Source organism: Amphiura filiformis, chromosome 18, assembly GCF_039555335.1.
Source record: "Amphiura filiformis chromosome 18, Afil_fr2py, whole genome shotgun sequence".
Classification (NCBI taxonomy): Eukaryota; Metazoa; Echinodermata; class Ophiuroidea; order Amphilepidida; family Amphiuridae; genus Amphiura; species Amphiura filiformis.
The window spans coordinates 22,079,411-22,099,939 of NC_092645.1; positions in this window are offsets into that span (position 1 = coordinate 22,079,411).

Below are 20,529 nucleotides of genomic sequence, written 5' to 3' on the forward strand. Positions count from 1 at the left end.
TTTTTTTTTTGCCAATCGCAATGTGAATTTGTTTAACGAGAGACTTAGTGGCGGCGCTATGCTTTCCTACCAGTGTGCTGTGCTGGAGCAGTGGCGCTGGAGTTGCTAATTTGAGTGACGTCACGGGGTGGGTCTCCCAAAAGTCCCGGCTAAAAGTGCAGAAGTTAGACTCCATTTGCAGTCTTTTATTTGTAAATATTGATATTGTGAAGTCAAAGTTTGTAAATTATGTGTGTTTTTTTTCTTTAAAAACTATCAGTTAGGCCAGGGAAGTGAGATAGAGGCGCAAGTTTTCATCAAATAAAATCAAAGTAAATATTTGCATGGTTCAGAATAAAATAATACCTCGAAGTCAAGTAAATAATTCCTGTTATATTCAAAACAAAAGTAAGACATTAAGAGGAACAAATAGCCCCTGAAAACAAACTCTTATCCTAACGAAAGCAAATATTGATCTTTCCAATATTATGATTTGATTCATTCATAGCAGGTGACCTTGCACTTTACAGATGATCATTTATTCAAATAAATGGTATTTTTGTTTCATATTAGGGGCCTGCTTTATTTTGCTATATTCATCTTAAGGAAATAAATTAAACATGTTAAAACACGTTTCCGGTAGAAGGCAGGTGATATCATCCAATGTTTCGTCATTGTTCCGCATTCGTCATTTGTTCCTTCATTCATTCCTTTCTTCAATACTTCCTTCCTTCTTCCCTTCCTTCCTCCTTCTTTTCTTCTTTTCTTTCTTTCTTTCTTTCTTTCTTTCTCTCTTTCTTTCTTTCTTCCATTTTCCTCCCTTCCTTCCCTCTTTCCTTCCTTTTATTTATTTATTTATTTATTTATTTATTTATTTATTTATTTATTTATTTATTTATTTATTTATTTATTTATTTATTTATTTATTTATTTATTTATTTATTTATTTATTTATTTATTTATTCACTCCTCCAGGGGTTATGCATGTGTGCACTTATTTTCTGGAATAGCACATTGGTCCAATCAGCGACCCAAATGGCAGTTGTTTGCTTGTGTATAGGAAGGGAGCCTAAATAAACATTAACATCCTTATAGTATTATAAATCTAAAAACAGACAAATAGGCCTTTATCAACAAACGCTCAAAAATACGGAGGAATCGCCAGATATCCCTGGACAGATATCTTCTATTCATTTTTCGAAGTAAAAATCTCATTTTGCTCTTCAATTTCTACATTTTTGGGTCAGTTTGGGACATGCCAAACATCTGTGTCGGAGACTAACACTTCCGTAAAGTTAGTCGTACTTTTGACCTGTAGTGTCCGACACGGTCTGTTCTCCGTATAATCTATTGGATAAACTAGGCTTTACTTCAGCAATAACACATGCAGGGGCTGATGCCCTCAGAGTACCCCAAACTTTACCTTATTATATTCTGTTTGAAGATTCATTATAAAGATTCTTAGCTCCGTATTTCAATCATTAAAAAAATCATTATACTGATACCACATGTTTACTAACCGTCTGAGTGATAATATCTAAGTTACTTCGCGATTCAACATCTCCGTATTAATGGTACAGGGTGTCCCTGAAAGAACTGTATCGTCGAGAACTGATTTTGTTTTTGTATTTTAAGACATAAACCAACATAAACTAATAACCAATGTGGTTGAGGAATATATCAGCTATCGCATCGTTTTTGAATTTTGACAATTGACCGTTAAAATAAAACTAGCTCATTTTCAACCCGTTCCACGGAATCAAATATCTATCAAATAGCTCATCCAATGACCCCCTTATTGTTTTCCTGTCACCAAAGATCCCCCTTTTCAAAACATTTGGGGAAGGTTCTGATACTCTCTCACTGAATTACCCCATTTTCAAATTTTAATAAATGTTTGAAAATTTGTATCAACTTTTATATCATGACCCAACATTTTCCCAGTCTCACTGAATGACCCCTTTCTTGGTCCGATTTTCCGCAGTCACACGGAAAGATCTCCCTCCGGGGTCCATAATTCGCCAACTGAATGTCCGATTTGCATGAAAATTTGGGTTTAGGTTTCTTTCATGAATGTAAAAACACATGAGCAGGAAGAAATTTGGATAGAAATACTCCTTTAACATTATATCAGCGTTCAATGAAAATATTTAACACAACATCTATTAAAATGCTGTTTTAAATATCATTTTAATGAAAAAATCATGTTTTTGCAGCCATTTTGGCGGCCATTTTGAATGTTTACATGCCCATGAGATCATATTAATTGATGCTGATGTCATATTGTTACCCCTTTACCAGAGAGATACTTTGAATACAAAAGAACACAATGTTTGGCACCATTTCATTGTAAATCTGGTACTTCATAATACTCCTGTAACACATTTTAATGAAAAAAGACGATTTTGGCGGCCATTTTGGCAGCCATTTTGATTTTTAAACATATCCAGGAGATGATAGAAATGACATAGACAACTTACCATAATATCAGCAACACATGGTTATTTTTAACATCAAATAAGTTAAAATATTGAATTCTAAATACATTTTAATGAAAACCCCATCTTTTGGCAACCATTTGGCGGCCATTTTGAATGTAAACATGTTATACTGACCTTCAATCATAAAAATAATGTCAGAAATTGATTCCTTGTATGCAAAAACCTATAGAATGATGTATTACACATGAATATTGAGTGAAAACTAAAATTTAAAATTTTCAAAATGGCCGCCGGCGGCCATCTTGGATTTCTCGAATTCGCAGCCGCTTTCGCAAAAGCACCTCCGTGATTCTTTAACCTCAAAGGTCCAATAACCCAAATCAAGTGTCAAAATCTCTGCCCTATCCGGTGTAGGCCGGGTTCTAGCTAGGGCCTGGACTACTGGTTATTAAGGCATTTGTCATAACATTGTCGAACATTAGTAATTTTGTGCTTTCAAAATAGCACCTGGTTCCCTGTAAAACCCCATGAACCAGGGGTTATTTTGTTTTACAAAGTAGCCCCTGGTCCAGCGCTTCTATTTTCCCAGCCTGTTGGTACCCATCAATATCCAATGAGTTGACCACGACTGCCATATCATCAAAATACAGCATAACGTCCACCTTTATTTTGTAGATTTATGTGATAAAGGGTCATAACTTATTGTCGTCATTTCAAGCTGATCTAATCTTGAATTTGGAATAAGCAGGCGTTTTATTAGACACTAAATCTAATGGGTACTTATCATTTTGATACACCCTGTATTATATTCTTGAAGTACGTGTACAAAAGATAAATAACTCGTATGATAGATAATGTCAATTAAATTGCATTTGTTTCAAATTCACAATGCACATCTCAGAACTTAAGTTCCACTTCAGACATTTGGCTATTCCAGAAATTGATGGCACCCCTAAAGAAAACATGTACATTTTTCCCATATTTTTTTTGGAAATTCCGCGCCGAGACCAAAATTTTATCATACAAAATGGGAATTCACATTTGATACTAAAAAAATGCTTAGAAAAATTGGGGATTCCCAGTGTCCATAAAAAGACAGGAACATTTTTGGGAAATTTGTGTATAAAAGAGTATAAATTGCTGTCAATTTTTGAGAATCCAATGTTTTCTGTAGGGGGAGGGGTGCGTTTAATTTCTGGAATAGCCCAATGATTCAGACGAACATAATAATTGTCAATAGCATTCAGATGAAACTATCCACTCTCTACATCGGATTCGGAGTATGTGGGTAAAAAATGGGTATATATCATCTCATCTTGTAAAAGATGAGTGCTATGTTTTCATGTCAATGACACCGGACTTGAAGTCAATCAAATATGGGGGTTTTTTTCTGAGTGGAGAAAATTTTGAAATTCAAAGCCACGTTATCCTTCTCAGCAGGAGATATTTCAGGGACTGGGGAGTAGTACAAAGAATAACTGATTTACAATAAAAACAATCCTTTAAAAAGGAATGGGCGCCCAATGAGAGCTTTGATGCGATGTGCTGAAATCTGAGGGTATGCAACCGTTTGGATACATTTGGGAAATATGGTTAGGTATAGGGATTCAACATGAAATGGTCGAGTTAGTTTAGTTGAGATTTTAAAGTTGAGAGTTTTAAAACACTGAACTGTTTTTCACCACTTTACACAATCTTAAAACGATCTACTCGTTTTTGAATAGAAACTTGTTAATTTTGAAATGACAAACTATTCAGATGGGTACTCTCTTAAAAAAAAGATTGAATTTTCAATCTCGCCGTCCCGAATTAGGGGCAAATCGTTTTCGACTGATTCAGTCGGGTGATTTGAATTTTTTCAAACTTTTTTTCAATCTAAAGGAGTGATTCTCAATCGTTTATAATCTTTTTGCGATTAAAGTTAGGGGCAAATCTTTTTCGATTGAATTTTCAGTAGAAAGGATTGATTTTCATTGTTTTTCAATCTTTTACCGTCCCGAATTAGGGACAAGTCCTTTCCAGTTGAAAAAACAATTGAAAATGTTCACTCTAAAACAGTTTGAAATCTCATTCCAAACATATGCAACACATGTCATGTCATTTGGCAGTACATTAGGAGTAAAACTGGGTTAGATAGTGAAGTCAGTCTACAAAGAGAGTTAGAGTGAAAACAAAATAAAACATTTTAATCTAGGCCTATATTTTTCAATCTATATGTCCAAATTTGGGCCAAAATGCCATTTTTGGCCCAAAATCCCAAAAATAACGGTTTTTGCCCCACTTCTTTTTCGCGCATCGTAACAGAAAACTTCTTGGGCCAAATTTGTTTTTAAATTAATTTTTAAAAACTAGATCAAAATATCTAGGACCCCTTTTTTTTCATTTTTGTGACCAATTTCACCAAAAATATTTGAAATTTGGGCCAAAATCGGGCTTTTTTATGATTTTTTTGAAAACTCAGCATTTTTTGACAATTTTTGGTGCAAATTTCTCAAAGTTGGTCGAAATTCAAAAAAATGAAAAAACGGGTCCTAGATATTTTGATCTAGTTTTTAAAACTTAATAAAAAAAAAATTGGCCCAAATTTGACCTCACAAATGAACTTATCAAGTCTTTGCCATTCTAGATATGTATACTTTTATATGAGTTTAGACCAACAATTTAGAAGTTACGAGTCCCAAAAGTTTCCATAATTCCAGGGTTCAGACCAACCTTACATGATTTTTAAAAAAAATAGTACGAAACAAGAGTGTTGTCCCTAAACATGACGGAACGCATCGACTTTCTTAACATGCAAGTAGATGACATGACAACGTATTATGTTGTTTTAATAATAATCATGATAATACACTTATAATACTCTTCAAGATATGTGAACATTTAGAAATAATTTGCATTTATTATATTCTAATAAAACAATATGTTTCCGAATATTCAAGAGTGTTTTGTTTGTTTTTTCAACCATTTAGCTCGACAAGTATGACTGTCAATTGCGTGAATCATCCATGTACATGAATATATGAATAGATTAATATATACTTTAGCACAAAAGTATCTGCACACAAAAGCAATATCTTAAGGGCTGGGGTATGAACGTTTGGACAGTATTTATTGTGGGACATTAGAGCACATCAGACATATCGAATTGCATTCTGAATACGAAGAATGTCATTCTGATATCAAATAATTTTGATTTTTGAAATTCGCAATTTAATACATTTTATGGCAAATCATTAAAATTGATATTTTTGATATTTAACAGTACTTGAAGTAAACTTTATAAATCTGATGATTTATACTTAAAGTGTATGTAGGTGGGATGAAAAAGCCGACGATCAATTGAAAATTTTGTCCTTTCGTATTGAAGATATGGATTTTTTTTCCCAAAACACCAAAAAAAATTAGGTCTTTTTGGGAAAAAAATCCATATCTTCGATATGAAAGGTCAAAATTTTCAATTGACCGTCGGCTTTTCCTCCCTGCTACATACACTTTAAGAATATGTCATTATATTAATATAATTTACTTCGAGGACTGTTATATATCAAAAATTTGAAAAATATCAAATTTTTATAATTTGCCATAAAATGTGTGTATTAAATTGCGAATTTCAAAAACTAAAATTATTTGATATCAGAATGACATTCTTCGTATTCAGAATGCAATTCGATATGTCTGATGTGCTCTAATGTCCCAAAATAAATACTGTCCAAACGTTCATACCCCAGCCCTTAAAGACACTAAACCTAAATTACCACAGTATAATCAATAGATGGGTAATTTGCGGCGTATTTTGACTGACACCTCATTCAGTACGATGCAACTTTATTCCATCAAGTTATACCAATGGAAAAGGAGAGAATTTCAAAACTGACAATTTTGGATATGTTTTCCTTCAGGGCGATTGCCACCGGCTTTTGTAACGGGTTCATTACAGCGTAACAGATTAACGCTCAATGTAGCGTGTTGTGAGAGAAAAGTCTATGTCAACCTTTTTTTATTATGGGAAAATGGTATTGCTTTTGGTTGACGGATACGTTTTTGTACGGAGTAGTATCACTAAGGGACACACCATTACACTTCAAGGGGGGTTAGGAAGTTGGGGTCGGGGCCTAAGTCTAATGGTGTGTCCCTAAAATGGTCTCAATTCAGTAACCCGCATCATTTAATAACCCTGGCTCAAGGTACAGAGTAAGAGTTCTGTACCCAAATTTTCAACGGCTATGAATATACAAGCACATGGGGTTAAAGAACTGTGTGATGACCGATGATTGTTTTGAAACAAAATGATGCATTTTGTTTTACATAATTTCGATCATAACAAAATGTCGCTATAGCTTTGTTAGGGAAAAACAAATAGTTCGATAAAATCCTTTATATAAACTACCATAAAGCGCCAATTTCGTTAAGGGGCTGCGACCCTATGGAATTGCTAACAGTTCCAACCCGTAAAACCAACTTTGACCAATGCAAACGTAATCTGACTTTTTGATCTTCCTCTCCCTGACGAAAAGACTTTCGTTTATAGGACGTCGTCAAACTTTTGTTCCAATTAATCGTGACTTCCCAATATGAAAATAAGGAAATACTGAAGATATTGAAGACATAGATAAAAAGACTAGTTTGCGTCTGACGTCTGTCAATCAAATTCCCTACAATCCTTGATTGGTTAATTAGCGCGTACAAGGAAGGTCGATTATCCGGTGCTGATCGGAGAAAAGGAATAGCACTAAATGGCAAAAATTGCGTACTTTTGCAAGGCAAAAAGCAACTTTTCTAGGCATTGTTGACATGGTGCTTTCGCGAAAGAAAGTTTCCTACTATTAAGGGGGTACTGCACCCCTGGCCAATTTTGTGCTTATTTTTGCATTTTCTCAAAAATTATAGCGCATTGGTGACAAATAAGATATGTATAGGGCAAGGACTACAACTACTGCACTGAAAATTCAGCAACTCAAGGCAAGTAGTTATTGATTTATTGATCAAATATTGGTTTTCCTCATTTTTGACTGTAACTCCACAAATGTTGCCTGTGTTGAAATAAAATTTCCAGTGCAGTAGTTGTAGTCATTGCCCCTATAATATACATATCTTACTTGTCACCAAAAACGCTATAATTTTTGAGAAAAATGCAAAAATAGGCACAAAATTGGGCAGGGGTGTAGTACTCCCTTAACCTAACTCATTGAGATGGTTTGTATGTTTGAAAGTGCAAAATTAACAATAAGGCGCTCGGTTTTACCGCCGTGTTCAGCAACTCGTATCATCACGACACTTGTAACAAACCGTGCTTGAGCCTATTTGACAGATAACGTCAGACGCAAACTATAATATCTCTGTCTTTCATTATACATCATCACTATCACTCATCATCATCATTATTGTCATTTATCATCGTATCTTCGTGAACATACACCCATTATAATAATCATTGTCTTCCCGCTGCTTCTGTGCTTCATCAGTTTTTCTCCTCTTCCACTCCGTCATATACGATGATGATCCACGCTCATCATCCCTCGTCATCATCATATTCATCACTGTCCATCATTATTGTCATTTATCATATCTTCATGACATCATAATAAGACCCATAGTAATTATATCATTTTTAAAGTTGAGCTATTGGATATGTGGAAACCAAATTGCATTGTACCAATTGTCACAAATAAATAATGTATCACTCTCGCTGCTTCATCGCCATTGTTGTCGTCGTCCTCCTCCTTCTATTACTTCTTCTTCTCCTCCTCCTCCTCCTCCTTCCCCTCCTCCTCCTCCTCCTCCCCTCATGATTACGTTCATCATCTCTTATCATCTGATCATCATCACACTAAAATTTGAACACTTGTAAAATGATCGTTTTGCGTGTACGGCCAGGATGTGGTAAGCGTACATAAGAGTTTTAGCGTATACCAAGTAGGCCTATACCTTATTGCGTAGCTTTCCAGTGTGCTACATCAATTTGAATATCAACAGGCATCACCAACATCAAACTTGACTTTGAAATCAAATATATATGACCACTTATCAAAAGATCTCATCCACTTCCACCCCACTTAAAAATAATATACATTTGTACATCACCCTCATCACCACACTTCTATAGGCCTACTGACCTATTTTTGACGACGTGGTGGTGACACCGATCATGATAAATGAAAGGTTTCAATTAATATTAAAGCAAATTAAAAAATAGCTTGTCCTTTGTCGCTTTCGCTGGGTGTCTTCCCTCCTCCAAAAGCTTCCCAACTATGTGAAACATCAACCAGTAGCTAATTATTAAATGATTAATGAATTTAATTTCTGTCTTATTATAATTCGTATAGATGTAGTGATCGTAGATTAAAGAAAGTTAGCGGTGTGCCGCGCGGTATTGAATGAAGCCTGCAGTCATGCGGTGTAAGTCGCGTGCCGATACCCGGGGACGATAATTGTATAGGCCTAAATAATAGTACGTAATAATATTATAGCGTCTTTCAAATAAAATAAATATAATTTTTAATCCATTTTGCCAATAGACCCTAAAGAGCAACAGAAAAAAAAATTAGGGTTTTCCCCCATTCACCCCATGACCACTAGGTGCAGCCACTATAATGAACATGATGAAAGACAGAGATGAAAAAAAAGACTAGTTCGCGTCTTAAATTCTGGCAACTAGACAGAAAATACTGCACAGATCGGCAACCAATCACGGCGCGCCTTTGCCCTGACGTCAGACGCGATTTAGTCTCTTTAGAGCAAATGCCTAAAGGTCATCTGTATATAAAATCCGACGCGACGTTTTGGCGCTGGCGTGAGTTTTTTTCGTTGCGTCAGACGTTGCGTTTCCGGTGCTCCACATCGATTTTTGGCTTTGCGCTGCGATTTTCACTTCTCGTCTGCGATTTCAAGTTCGTTTTGCGGCTCAAGTGATTTCTCTTTCTGCTCGACTTTGTTACCATGGTTAGTACTACGGTAAAATGCCGTTTTATTGCGGCGGAAAATGCTGCGGCAAAAAATGGGATATTCCGGTTGATATCCATACACCCCTTATGGAAGACATGACCTAAATCTTTCACACAGAGGATGTAGATTTCAAACGGAGTCACCCATTCAGGTAAACCCAATTAAAAATCTCTTGTGCGAGAGATTTCGATCATGTCTTCTTCTACAAGGGGTGTATATTTTAAATGGAACAGCCCATTGCAGCTGCGTTCGTGGCATGATGGTAATTTCAAAACGCACGCAAAACGTCGCACTAAGTTGTAGGTCTATATTCGAACCTTTTCAGTATTAAAGGGAGTCTCCGGCAATCCTAACATTATAACAGCTCACCTTTTAACATTATGCCTTTATGTTAGAAAAATAATTATCAAGCACGAATTGCATGGTTTTATTTAAAACAAACTCATATTGACCATAAAAACGAATAAAAACAGTCGGCTCCCAACACGCGATATTCAAATTTCCCGCGCCAAAATTGTCTAAGTGCAATGACGTAATGGTTGTGCTCAATTGTCGTCAGCCTTCATTGTATTACTGGGACGTCATTGCACTCGACATTTTCGACTGATGTTTTTATTCGTTTTTATGGTCACTATGAGTTTGTTTTAAATGAAACCATGTGTGATTCGTGCTTGATAATATTATTATTTTTCTAACATATAAGGCATAATGTTGTGATTGCCGAAGACCCCCTTTAAATAAGTTTTGAAACACATTGTACTATACCGCGCATGAAGTCATCACGAGACGATACAAGAGGCATGACTAAGGTAAATCATGGCGAGTCGCCAAAAATATGTGAAATTCTTAAAACAGATACACTTAACCATGTTAACTGTAATTAAAATTCTAGGACAGGCCAATGTGGGCCAATATTAATTACTTAACTAAACAAAAGAAAGAAACGATTCAGATAGTGTAATGATATGGTCACGTGGTGTCATCATAAATGGGATGCCGGGATGAGATGATGCTAGAATTTTCCTCCGACCGTGCGGAGCATCGGCGAACCAGGATGTGGAAAACTGACATTGTAAAACTATTGCCACTTTTTCTCCCTAATTATGCTCGAGTCGTCGACAACGTTTTTATTTTCTTTACCGTCGTCGCAGCGAAATAATCAGTTGCATCACCAGGTTGTTTTTTTTTTTTGGGGGGGCATTTGGGCAAAGTGGATTTCAGGGTGGGGGGGCAACATCGACCGATTTTGCGCAAAATTGCCGCAAAATTGGAAATTTACGTAATTTTGGGTCTTTTGCCTCAAAAGTGTGGGGGACAAGAAAAACGTTTGGGGATACCTCCTTGCCTCCCCCCTCCCGTAGCGCGACCACTGGAAATAATACCATTGTCATCATGGTTATCATCATCAAAACACCATACCACTTGTTATGGAATACTATTAAAAAGGTGCATCCCACTTTTTTCATATTTTTCAGGGTATTTTCGATCACATTTTGCGTTGAAATAAATTCCCGAACCCAAAGAAAGTGTGTGAAAAATGGACCACGGAACATCAAACCGTTTAAACGCATTTTGTCGATACATTTTGACACACCGTATCCCACCGTGAGAAAACATCCGACCAGTGCTTTATTTAACACGTCTTCTTTTATAGCTCTTTTTTTTAAAGCAAACAATACTTTTTTTTAAAGAAAATACAAACAATACAAAAGCCATGAGTTCTTTGACACGAATCAAACTCATCGACTAAACAGTAGTTGAGGCAGAACAGAGAATCTTAGATTTCACTCCCACAACCCTCTTGCCAATACGCCACATGTTGTAATTAGTACATCCGGGATTCAGTAGTCATGGCAACATAGTGTTCGCCAGGTGACACAAATTGGCAACCATTGGTGAAGGGTCGGAAAGGTTAAAGAAAAATGCTATCTTCGGAAAGGTGTATGTGGTATTTTAATCTTTTCGCCATCTCAGCTCTTTGATGCAAAAAGGTGTATGTTTGATTAAACTTTGTGTTATTATACTGTCTTTTGTGTTTGAAATCTTCTGAACTTTGAGAGGAAAATGTGATACTGGTAAAAAAATTACGGGAAGGTCTCGAGAGAACACTGACGCATTCTGTAATAAACATTAATAAAGTTCCTCCAATATTATAAACATAGTGTCAATAGGGGCTAGTGTAATAATTGTGTACCCCGGAGTGCTGAATTGTCAAAATGGTGTGCCAAAAATAGCTAACCCTTCCCTATGTTTTGACATGCTAAAAATCCCCCACTTTCGACATGCCAAAATACCCCCCCCATTTACACATGTAGGCCAGATATTGGGGAATCCCAATTTTAAAAACTGAACATGTCTAACTGATGTGACGCGAGTGGAGCGAGTAGAAAATTTAACTTGAGTTTGAATATTTCATAACTTCTACCATGTCTACTGTCCTTTTAGGGCGTAATATCAAAATGGTGCCCAAATATCTGTGACAAAAATATATTGCCCCTTAAGACAACACCTTAAGGGATGGGGTATGAACGTTTGGACAGTATTTATTGTGGGACATTAGAGCACATCAGACATATCGAATTGCATTCTGAATACGAAGAATGTCATTCTGATACCAAATAATTGTGATTTTTTGAAATTCGCAATGTACCGGTAATACACATTTTATGGCAAATCATTAAAAATTGACATTTTTGATATTTAACAGTACTCGAAGTAAACTTTATAAATCTGATGATTTATACTTAACGTGTATGTAGGTGGGATGAAAAGCCGACGATCAATTGAAAATTTTGACCTTTCGTATTGAAGATATGGATTTTTTTTCCTAAAACACCAAAAAATATTAGGTCTTTTTGGGAAAAAAATCAATATCTTCAATATGAAAGGTCAAAATTTTCAATTGATCGTCGGCTTTTTCCTCCCAGCTACATACACTTTAAGAATATATCATTAGATTTATAAAATTTACTTCGATGACTATTATTATCAAAATTTGAAAAATATCAAATTTTTATAATTTGTCATAAAATTTGTATTATATCGTGATTTTCAAAAATGAAAATTATTTGATATCAGAAAGACACGCTTCGTATTCAGAATGCAATTTGATACGTCTGAGGTGCTCTCATGTTCCATAAAACAATACTGTAGGAAAGGTTTATCATTATTTATTTATTTATTTATTTATTTATTTATTTATTTATTTATTTATTTATTTTATTTATTTATTTATTTATTTATTTATTTATTTATTTATTTATTTATTTATTTATTTATTTATTTATTTATTTATTTATTTATTTATTTATTTATTTATTTATTTATTTAAGGTTGGTCTGAACCCTGGAATTATGGAAACTTTCGGGCCTCATAACTTCTAAATTGTTGGTCTAAAGTATATAAAAGTATACATATTTAGAATGGCAAAGACTTGATAAGTTCATCTGTGAGGTCAAATTTGGGCCAAAATGCCATTTTTGGCCCAAAATCTAAACTAACAGTTTTTGGCCCACTTCTTTTCATGCATCGTAACAAAAAAAATTCTTGGGCCAATTTTGTTTTTATTAATTTTTAAAAACTAGATCAAAATATCTAGGACCCGTTTTTGAATTTGTTTGAATTTTGACCAATTTCACTAAAAATATTTGAAATTTGGGCCAAAATCGGGCTTTTTTATAATTTTGTTGACAAATCAGCATTTTTTGACCATTTTTGGTGCAAATTTCTCAAAGTTGGTCGAAATTACTGTTACTGAATACTTGTTTTGTTATGTTGTCCACACGAAAAAGAAATGGCGGAAAAACCGCGTTTTTGGAATTTTCTCCTAAATTGAGTCTGTTAAAGTTAGTATGTTTTCTGTTGACACTTAGACCGTAGTTAGAAGTGTTTAAAAACATTACCCGAATCCAGCTCTGACCCGAATCAGAAAATCAGAGCTGGATAGATGAAGTTATCAAATATTTTCTTATCCTCAATAATTGGCAACTTATTGCTTCATTTATCTATATACGGGTACGGGATCATTGTTCAATATGCGCTAAATTTGCCGCGAAGATTAAGTGGCGCCTGCAATTAGTGTTGCGACTAATTAATGAGTAATGAGCCTGGGGGGTTCTTAATTTATAGCTAGGGATGTGCGACTGGGATACCAAAAACACAATACAAATACACAAATAATTATAGGCCTACAAAATGTTACTATTAATTTAGCCAATCCTCTAAGATAACAAACGAAAAGCTGCACTTTTTATTATTTTATAGAAAATTATTGTTAAAAACCAACTTTCTCGAAACCATTTTTCTGAAAATTGTGACCCAAAATTGATACCAATAAAAAGCCTGACAATGCACCCAAACCTGTTGCACAACCCCATTCCTACCTCCTAGACCCCAGAGTGCCCCCCCTGACAAAAAAAAAAAAAAAAAAGTGCCCCTCTGACAAAAAATGAAAGAGAAAATCAGGAGGGCAAAGGAAAAGAAAAAGATCTAGCAAAATTCAGGGCAAAAATAGTGTAAAATACAAAATTTTTCCGCGCTACGCGCACACATTGTAACAATAAAGCCCTTTTTTAGTCGGATAATGGGCGAAAATAGTGTAAAATACCATTTTTTTCGCGCTACACGCGCACATCTTCCCAATAAGGCCCTTTTCGGGAAGCTCGAAGACATACAGTTTCTATGTATTGTATGATGCAACTGCGTGCAATTTTTTTCGTCTGTGCCCAAAAATTTTTATTTTGACCCCCCCCCCCCCCGACCAAGAAAGCTGGCTACGCCCATGCCCCCACCAGTAACATGGCACAGTCAGTGGCGACACCAGGATTTCAAAATGAATTTTAGAGGGGGAATCAACACATTTTGCGCAAAATTACTGCAAAAAGTGGACATTTTCGTAATTTTGAATTTTTACTGGGGGAAACTGGGGAAAAGAGTTCTGACTGGGGCATTTTTGCCCATGCCCCCTCCCGTTTTCCCCATGCCACCCACCCCTCCCGTAGTCCGGTGAGAAGACATCGGATTTTGCAGCGTGTAGATTCTTCAAGAATATTAAGTAGAAACGACAAGTCTCAGGTAGGCCTATGCCTCAGATATTGAAAACAACTTTTGAGGGGGAGGGTGAAATAATCAATTTTCCGTGAAATATTTGAACTTGACGGGATGTGGTCTGTCGTTTTCATTGTATCCGATTCGACATCTGAGCTAAGCGGAGCCGAAGATTGAGAAGTTTGCATTGCTGGTAAACAAAATAAGCTCTCATTAATTATTATACCAAAGTGGTTTGTTTGCTAAATTACCGTAATTACGAAGATCCCAGCTATACATGTCTTTGTCTTGATTTTGTTCAAACCTCTAATCAGCTAATGTGTCGCCAGGTTAGATTAGTAGCGTACGTTACCATCAAGTTATTTTCAAATTTAAGGGCTCGGATAGCGACGTTTTCACGTATTTTTTGTGAAACCTGAAAGCAAATCAGACACACCATGATTGCATTTTGAATGTCCTGATGATATCAAATAATTTTGATGTTTTGAAATTCGCGATACAAACCAAAAAAAATTGTATGCAAATCATTAAAAATTGACATTTTTGACATTAAACAGTCCTTGAAGTAAGTGTATAAATCTAATGATATGAGATACTTAATGTATATGTAGCTGGGATAAAAAGCCGTCCATCATATGAACAATTTGACCTTTCGTATTGAACATTATACATAATTTTTTCCCAAAAACACCCACACATTTGATATGTGCTTCTTCAATGCGAAAGTTCAAAATGTTCAATTGATGATCGGCTTTTCATCCCAGCTATGTATACTTCAAGCACATATTATTGGATTTATAAAGTTTTTTCTAAAACATGTTAAAATTTTCAATTTTTAAAATTTGCCATAAAATTTATATTATATCGCGAATTCAAAAAAAAATCAAAATTAATTCATATTAGAAGGACAATCCCGGGACAATCCTCGTATTCAGAATGCAATTTGGTGTGTCTTATGTAGTTTCAGGTCTTACAAAAAAATACTTTGCAAATTAAGTATTTAAATGATGTTGCATTCCATAACATTCATACTCATAGATGTACTAAACTTTTACTGTCAATAATTATATAAACTTTTTATGACCATTTACTATTGAATACTTTAATTCAGTATCATTTTGAGTTCATCGTGATTATAAACATTCTATTAATCAAAATTCGACTGTGGCATAGTCTATACTATAATAGCCTGACTGGTAACGACTGAATCGCGTGCAAAGAGCCTAATGTCCAATGAATACTTTTGTTTTGTTTTTTGCTTTTTTCTTCATATACTAAAGACAGATCCTTACTGACAATGTCGAATCACATGAATTCTCCTGGTTCATGTTTATTCAATTTATTTGTCGATATATTTGTTCAAATACCAGTTTTATCCCAATTTGAAAAATAAAATGATGGCGCTCTACTTGTGGTAGTCAGACCATACAGTGAAAGACACCAACATGATCAAGACGAAGGTTTTCATTTGATTTAGGGGAATTTATGCGACGGAAGAATTCTGACCAGGCTTTACCCTCAGTACTAAAATTGTGTGTGTTTGTCAATAAATAGGCCTACATTTTGAGAAAAATAACAGCACCAGATAATGCAGCTTCTCTTTCTGAAGTATAGTTTTAAGTTGAACTTGTTTTTGTTTTCTTTTTTCCCAATGTAAAGTTTAATACCGTAGCATTGGGTTTTTTTCTGGTTTTTTTTTCTCTTAAAATAAGCTTAGTCTTCTTTTAAAACTATGGACCAAGATCCACAAAAGTAGTTCTAGTCTTAACCAGTTAATATATAGGGGCCTATTTGATTTTTATTCTGTTTCAAAATAGCCTATAGACCTATCCAAATTATGCAAAAACAGTGTTTACACTAGGATCCACAACATGCTCATCTATCAGGGGCACAATTCTTTAATCCCAATACATTTGTAGCCTACATTTATTGAATGACCTTTGAAAATTTGGGTACAAAAACTCATACTCTGCAACTTGAGGTCAAATTTTGCAGTATGATTGTTTAATTGAGGTTATTGAACTATGCAATTGGGATGAGGCCATTGTGGTCCATAGTGTTAGCACACTTCTTGCATTCACTTTGTAAACTTGAGTATGACTGCTGATGGATAATGTTTAGGTTCAAAATCTCGGGCGGACATTTTAAAAATGAATTTAGGAGAGCAGCAACGGCATCACTTGCATTACATTCCAGATGTTAAATCTACATCATATGCAAAATTTGAGGAAATTCGCACGAGTCCGTTTTATTTTAGGGCCATTTGTCTATAACACGTCTTTACATGTAGCCCTATGGAGAGAGTGCCCGTTGAGGGCGCTATAACCCCATTTAGGAACAAAATGTTATTTAAAAAAACGGACTCGTGCGAATTTTCTAAAATTTTCAGAGTATGTAGTATGAACATGTAGAAATATTATCAAGTAGTTGCCCTACCTGCTCTCCTCCGAAAAAATAAAAAGTCCTATACTTCAATGATAATGAAACCTAGGTGGGGGATCCAGAGCATTGTAAGAATTTATGAGAGAGGAAAGGAGGGTTTTTTGTATGTATATGTATGGGTTTTTGTGGGTGTGTGTGTTTGTTTGTTTTTGGTGTTTTTTGTGTGGGGGTGTGTGTGTGGTTTTTTTTTTTTTTTGCTTTATTTGTTTGTTTGTTTGTTTGTTTACCAAGTGAAGGTAAAAATGTATTCAATTATGGCTAAACAATGAAACATAGTTTTTGGAATTATAATTCCACAATGAAAGTTCTCCTGTAGGCCTACAGCTTGCTTGATTTGTCATGTTTGTTACCGATATGAGTGAAAGTATGAGTGTTTGTACTTCCGCAATAGCGACCTCACATTGATCTTTCACAACGTCCTTGAGCCTCTCCTGCTTTTGTAAGGAAGATTATTGATCTTAAACTGATGATAAACAAACCGAGGCGTGTGGTACCAATCAGTAGGCTAGCACCAAACATGGCTGGCGAACCAGAGTCGTCTCTTCTCGTCTCTTTTCTTCAAAATGAAGAAAAATACATCACATACATGGCTTATGCCATGTTACTTGCAGCTATGGTGGTGTTCAGTTGTACAGTTATGGGATTCAGTGTACCGTACGGGCGATACGCGAGCACCAAATCATGAAGCAATTCCTGGAGAGGGCAATCCCTCATTTGCATGTGACGCTTTCTTATTTAAATTAGCCATTGTGTTATTGCTTAATATTCATATGTTATGGGGAGCACTTTACACCACCAGGTTGGGCAAGTCATGAATAATTTAGCGTTGTGAAGCCAAATAAACTTATTATTTCCCAGGCTTGAAAAAAAATTACAGGCAGAGGTGGGAATCGATCTCGGTACCTCCCGGTTAAAAAGCACAGTGCAAGACCGCTAAGCCAGCTAAATATCTGTTGTGAGACGTGTAACATTAAATCAGTAATAAAAGACGTAGATTCTTATTTTGGGCTCAAATTGTAGAAAAGGAGAAATATTTGTATCTGCTCTAAAGAAAATAAAAATTGAGATCTTCAAAACAAAATGTTACGGCCCTATTGAAAAAAAAGATTGATATCAAAATAACTTTAAATTCATTTCACGAGGCGGCATTGTCACAGACGAACACTGTATACGCTAAAAACTACGTCCTCACCACTAGACGACGTCGTAGCACAGTGGTAGAGCATCAGACTGGTGATGCAAAGGTTGTTGGTTCGAGTCCTCCTGTCAGCGATGTTTGTTTTTGTGAATGCAATGCTACGATACCATTTGTTCAAATTTTTCTTATTTCTTTATTTCTTTATTTCTTTATTTCTTTATTTCTTTATTTCTTTATTTCTTTGTTTATTTATGTAAATAATTATGCTTGTATTTATTTTGTTTAATCACTCACTCACACTCTTTAGAAAAAAGGGCTCTTGGTCGATCAGTTCATTTATTCATTGTTTGATGGTTTGATATGATATGTCTATTGATTGAAATTGAATATCATATAATTTATTGATTGATTAATTAACTGATTGATTGATTTGTTGAGCCGGTGCAACTGAGTGCGTGAAATGTTAGAGGTGAGTTACTTGAACAAGCCTTAATAATTATAATATAGGTTTTCCCGTCCAATTTCAAACTTTGGTCGTTCAGTTTAATAAAAGTGTCATTCGTTTTCGCGCAAGATTGAATGATCGCAACGAATCCCGATTTCTTTTTCGCATTATGGGCAATCGATTTCATTTTAGTTCAATCAAATTAATGTATGATCAGAACAATTCATTATTGTGAATTCAATTTCGTTCTCGAATGTTTCAATTTCACCATTAGACGTCTAATTTAAAGAAATAGGCAATCAATTTCGCCAAAGATGCACGGGGGATTGCGAAACGTTGTTAATCCTATTTTCAATTTCATGCATTGACAATCTAATTACCGAAAAGGAATTCAATTTGAAATTATGTGCATTTTCAAGTATACTGACATAGGCCTATAGGCCCTACGTCTACGTTGCAGCAGAAAAAAAGTGAGTAGCCCTATGTAACACAGAATAAACACACAAATGTTTTAACGGGTAATGCTTGTAATGAGAAGTTTACTTTAGGTACAGTGTTCATTTATAAACACATTAATGCTTGCAGATATACGAATACGAATGTAACATGTTAATATTGTTTTAAACACACGAACGCATCGTCGTTTAACACGTTCGGGTGTTAGCAATATTAACACTTTAACATGTCAGTTAATCCAGTGGCGTAGCGTCATAGGGGCGGGGGGGCACGTTCCCCAATCGATCTGAAAATCGAAAATCCCACAGAAACATGGCCGAAAAACGGCTTGTGCCCCCAATCAGACCCGGTGCCCCCAATCATGGTCGGTTCCCCACCCCGAATAAAATTTATAAAATGTTATACTATAGGCCTATATATAGTTCAGATTTTCACACAATGAAATGGACACGAAATGGGTCTAATTAAACAGGTTGTGATGTGAAGGATATGTTTATAAGTCGACTGCAAAATATGCTAAGCTATTTAATTTCTGGATGTTGTTTTGACTGTGTTCATTCAGTTTTTAGTCTTATACGATACATATTATACAATTAAAATACGAAGATTTAAAAAAGACCCATCGTAAGAAGAAGTAGCATTAACGTAAAGGAAGAGTTTCATTATATTTTTATAATTACGATTAACTACACTGAGCTTGATTGAACTATGGGACATACGTCACTTTATGGTTTCTGGGAAAATTGGGAAAAATGCTTTTGAATATTATAATTAGTTATAATTCATTTTCTTTTTTACTAGGCCTATGCATAGGCCCTACGGCAATTTTAAACATTACTTAAAAATATGTTTTCCCTTCACAATTAATATAGCAACGTGCTTGTTTGAACAATGTTGACGATACATGTAGGCCTATCTAATGTTCAATATAAACACGATAAATAGCATTTTTATATTTGAACCATTGTAAAATATTTAAGAACTTCTGGATTTGATTCTGCACTTTGCGAATTCGATTGAACATTTTTCCATTTTGTTTCCGCATATATGAATTTGTATTTCCAAATAGGCTCTGAATTCAAGGCCACGTGAATTTGGCTGCACAATTTGCGAAATTTGCTGCACAATGTGCGAAATTGGGTGCACTATTTAGAATTTTGAATGCGTATTAATGAAATAGATTGCACATTTGCTAAATTGAAATCGAGAATGTAAGCGTTCATTCAATTTCGCGCGAAAAGGAATGAAACTTATACTAAACTGAACGCCCAAAGTTTGAAATTGGACAGGAAAACCTATAAATAAATAAATAAATAAATAAATAAATAAATAAATAAATAAATAAATAAATAAATAAATAAATAAATAAATAAATAAATAAATAAATAAATAAATAAATAAATAAATAAATCCTGTTGCACATTCAAATTATTGGGATCCCAAATAATGATTAAATACATCAGATTTGTAGATGTAGGCCTACAGTAAAAAAAACTTTAAAAAAAAAACTAAACCGATATTTTACTCATTATTGACCATGGTAGGCGAAACCGTCAATAGTGATTAAAGAATTTTTTTTCAAAATAAAATTTCCATATCATAAGCGTTTCCGGACCTTTACTATTATCCTCCCCCCTCCC